The sequence below is a fragment of the Tenrec ecaudatus genome, chromosome 18 (assembly GCF_050624435.1).
Source record: "Tenrec ecaudatus isolate mTenEca1 chromosome 18, mTenEca1.hap1, whole genome shotgun sequence".
Lineage (NCBI taxonomy): Eukaryota > Metazoa > Chordata > Mammalia > Afrosoricida > Tenrecidae > Tenrec > Tenrec ecaudatus.
In genome coordinates, this window is record NC_134547.1 from 1,679,826 (window position 1) to 1,684,554 (window position 4,729).

General features: G+C 51.3%; 1 non-coding gene across 1 annotated transcript; it reads right to left on the minus strand.

Moving 5' to 3' along the window:
* Positions 1–4,116: 4,116 nt before the first annotated feature.
* LOC142432825 (U6 spliceosomal RNA) lies at positions 4,117–4,224 on the minus strand. The gene has a single exon (XR_012780930.1). It is a non-coding gene; the product is annotated as a U6 spliceosomal RNA (small nuclear RNA).
* Positions 4,225–4,729: the final 505 nt, after the last annotated feature.

Genomic DNA, 4,729 nt, shown 5'->3' on the forward strand with positions numbered 1-4,729 from the left:
TTTCCTTCTTTCTTTCTTCCTTTTTTTTTCCCCTGAAGAGTCTTACCATTTTGTCGTTATTTTAAATGTGTATTTTCTCACAGTTTCATTGACAGAAAACTCACAGGCTACCATTCAAAAGCCTCAACAGAGTCAAAAAGAGCTGCGTGCCAAGTGTCTCCTCTCTTGGCAAAGTCTTATTATTTTTATACATCATTTGGCGTGGGGGGGGCTCTGACGCTCTTAGAACAATTCGTAACATCCACTGTACCAAGCACACGTGTCCATACGTTGCCATCATCCTTTCCCAAACAGTTTTCTTTCCACTTGAGCCCTTGGACTCAGCTCCTCTTTTGCCCCTCCCTCTCCCATCCTCCCACCCTGGCGACCTCTTGATAAATGATTGTTCTGATCTTACACCATCTGCTGTCTCCCTTCACCCACGTTTCTGTTGTTCATCCCCCTGGAGACAATCACTGTGATCATTACCATCGGTTCCCCCTTTATCCCCCTTCGATGGAGGAATTTTTGGCAAGTAATTCTCACTCAAGACATGGTGATGTGGCTATGGGTTGGGCTGCTAACTACAGGTTCAGCAGTTCGAAACCACCAGCCCCTCCAAAGAAGAAAGACAAGGCTTTCTACTCCCACCCAGAGTGAGAGTCTGCTCCACAGGGGCAGCTCTACCCCGTCCTGTCGCCTTGCTGTGAGTGGGAATTGAGCCCTTGGTAGAGAGTTTGTTTTTGTAGTCCAGAGCAGGAGGCTCAGAGAGCTGAGGCTCAGAGAGCAGGAGCCACCTGCCCAGGGCCACACTGCTAACAAATGGGTGGGTCCAGATTCAGACCCAGAAAGGGCTCACCCAGGGGAAGTCGAGTCTCCTCCCAATAGCAGCTCTAAGTGTTTTTGTATCCCTTACTGATTTCTGGTGGCAAGGCAGCTATAAGCTGGGCTGCGATCCGCAACGTCAGCAGTTCGAAACCACCAGTCGCTGCACAGGAGAAAGCTGGGGCTTTCTACTCCTATCAACAGCAACAGTCTCAGAAACCCACAGGGCCAGTTGGACCTGTTCCTCTGGGGTTGCTATGAGCTGGTGCTGACTTGATGGCAATGAGTTGGTTTTGTGGGCCAGGGGTTTCCAGCAGCCGTGGTGGCTGCGAACCTGCAGGTCAGCAGTTGAAACCACCAGCCGCTCTTCTGGAGATAAATGAGGTTTCCTGGTCCCATAGATCACAGCCAAGAAAACCTCACGGGCAGTTCCACTTGGCCACGCAGTGCCACGATGACTTAGCATTGACTTGACAGCAACGGGCGGGTGGGCTGTTCTCTGTGTTGGGATTCAATTTTACCTCTAATCGGCGTGGCATCGTCAACCTGAGAGAGATAGGGGTATCAGTACCTCAGCCTCGAGAGACTTCAGACTCGAGGCAAAGAACTCCATTTAGAATGAAAGGTTTCCCGTTTTTTCACCTTTCCAAAAGGACCCTTTCTGCCTCTTTGGTCAAAGTTTTACAGCTTGAAAAACAGAAACCACACAGGTCAAGGCTGCTGACCTGGGTGAAAAATTGCCCGATGTCTGTTAAGAATGTTTATACAGCTGGGCCAAGAGCGGCCACCTTGGTCCGAGGGAGGAGAGGGGTTAGAAGCGACAGCGGTTAAATGAAGTTGCGGTCTGTAAATAACGCTGGGGCTCGGATGGGTAAATAATTAAATCTCAGTTCACATCCTGACTGACAAAATCCCCCTGGCCAGGCTTTTCCACTAATGGCCTTTTGTAAATTTATAACTAAGGTGGAGGTTGTGTTTGTTAGGATAAGAAGGTGGGCTGATTTTAGCAAAAAAAAAAAGCCTCTGACCAAATGCTTCACCAAATAACCCTGGTGAACGTAGCAACCCCAGAATGCACCAGATGGGACCATGCACGCGCCATGATACTGCCCCAGGGTGGCCACTTTGGCAAGCCCTTTGTGACATTTGCCATGTCCCCCCACCCACCCCTACTGATCTGACTGCCCATGTCCTTGGTCGACTTCACCTTTACAAAAAAACCTTGCCCTGCCACTGTGCAATTTGGAGCCCCTGCCACCTGTCATGGATGCCTGCCACGGCTGTCCACCCCAAAATGCTTGCTCCTGTCCCTCCAGGAGAAAGCTCATCCGAAGCAGAGCCTCTCTGCTTCATGTCTCCGCTGAGCTGCTCTTGTCCTCCAACACGAGCAACCACCAGAGCGGGAAGGGGCAAGGGAGGCCTAGCCCCTGGACACTTCAGACGTCCTCTGGACACCAGGTGCTTGAACCTCTGGCCCCAGAACTGTGAGTGCACTGATTTCCATCGTGTTAAGCCCCCCACGGATTGTAGCTTGGTCTCAGCAGCTCCAGGAGACACCTGTCCACCCAGCCCGTGGCACAGCCCCGAAGCACCGTCCAGTACACGCGCCCTGCAGGAGCACCGACATTTGGGGCGTGCTTCAAGGCAGTACTTGGCACGAGCCGGTCGGGTCATGGCTGGAGTCTTCAAAGCTCAGCCAGGGGCCAGCGATGGGTGATTCTTTCTTCCCTGGAAAGGACAAGAGGAGAGTCGGGAACAGGAAGAGGAAATGGCATATGGGGTTCGTGCCCTTCGTTCCGGACCACCTTTGCCATGAGCCCAGGACGACTGGCCGCTGCCTGGCTAGCACGACTGAACTCGTTTGTGGGCGAGTCTGGGGAACAGGCCTGCTCACAAGAGGAAAGGGAGGGGGCATTTGATGCCGAACTTCAAACCCTCGGAGGAGCTGGACTTTCTGGGGTGGTTGAGCTTGGACGAACCCTAACACAACTCCCCCGAGGTCATCTTTGAACCCCAAACCCAAACGGCCCCCTCAAGGCTTCTTTAAACCAAACAGTATCACCAACATCACCAACTGGATTCAGACTTCAGACCCAGTACACCATAGGATCCCCGGCTTACTGGTCAACTGCCCTCTTTTTTTGGGGGAAATAGATATATAAACTCAGCATGCCCCCCCCTGACGATTAAAACATTTATAACCCAGGACAAAGTATAAGATATCCGTGTTTGCATTCCCCAGCACCATTTGCACTACCCGCTGGGGATGGGAGCTCTCTCCCACTTTGGGAAAGACTCCTACGTATTGTCGTTTTTTATGGGAACAGAAAGCCTCCTCCTCCTCCCAAGGGGCTGCCGGTGGGATTGAACTCCCGACATGAAGGTCAGAATGCTAATAGGTAAGAAGTGTCTGCTTTGAGCATGCCGCTCTTTCCAGAACTGTCTCAGAACCAAACTCACTGCCATGGAGTTGGTTTTGATTCACAGCGACTCTTGGGACAGAGACGAGGCTTTCTGCTCCCGTAAAGAGTTTGCGTCTCGGAAACCCACAAGGGCAGTTCGACCCTGACCTATGGGGCTGCTGTGAAGAACTAGGCACGTGGGGTCAAAACAAGTCCTGGTGTCACCGGGGGTTAAAAGCTTGGCAGCCAGTCACAGGATGGCTGTGCAAACCCTGGAGAAAGAGGAAGCCGCTGCTCCGAAGATTAGGGGCTTGGGAAACCCTGTGCTGCAGTTCCACCGGGCTGGGTCCTGCTCTGAGCTGGAGTGGCGTGGTGTGGTGATGACAATGAGTAGATGACATCCCACTGACCACAGCAGTAGAAGCCATCCCACTGACCACAGCAGTAGAAGCCATCCCACTGACCAGAGCAACTTGGAACGGGTTCGTTGGACACAGGGAGGGGGGAATGTGCTTAGTGAGCAGGGAGTGCGTGTTATCGAAAGGGCAAAAAGGGCAAGGTCTGTCTTTGATTTAAGAGTTCTCTTACCCATAAAACCAATCTCTCACCATCAACAAGTTCCTGGCCCAAAGGAGCCAGAAGCAGCATTTCCGTCCCTTCCCAGTCCTAGTTTACCAAAGCTGACTGTCAAGAGACTGAGGCTGGAGCCATTATCTTGGGACCCAGTATCAGTTGATCTCAGTGAAAGGGGAAGTGCAGGGGAGGGGGGGGGTCATTAATCATGCTATCATTAGCCAATGGTTGTCTTTTTTATTTCCCATACCTTTCCCACCTAGCCGCCACCCCTCCCCCAACTCGTTCTCTTTATGTCTCTCTCTCTCTCTCTCTCTCTCTCTTTTTTGGAGTTCACAAAAATATGGAATGCTTCACGAATTTGCGTGTCGTCCTTGCGCAGGGGCCATGCTAATCTTCTCTGTATCGTTCCAATTTTTAGTATATGTGCTGCCGAGGCGAGCACCTCTTTAGGTCTCTTAAGGAGTCCGGATGACTCAATGGTTAAGTGTTTGGCGGCTAGCTGAAAGGCTGCAGATTCAAACTTTGGTAGCATGACCAAGACGGTACTCTGTACACAGCCTGCATGGAGAGCCGGGTTGAGAAATAGTCCTATTTGAACTGGGCCACCGAGAGAGGAAACCGCCCTATGAGAACCGAGGTCGGAGGATGGTGTAAATACAGAAATAATGGGAACTGTGAGCGATTCCCTGATCGGCGGAGATTTACGGACCTTCACGTAATCAGTCACCCACTTTATCATAAGACCCCCGGAAGTTTCCATTGAAAGGTCATGAGTAATTTCAAAATAGCTTGTTTTTCTAATCTGCAGGCATCTTGGAGTCTGTATGGGTTTTATGGAATTTTTTTTTTATAAGGGGCCTTGTGTGAGCAAACCTTTCCCAGAACAGGGGCTCAAAAGGAAGGGCCTGGGGCTTTCCAGAATAGTGGAGTCACATTCCCGAGCCTGG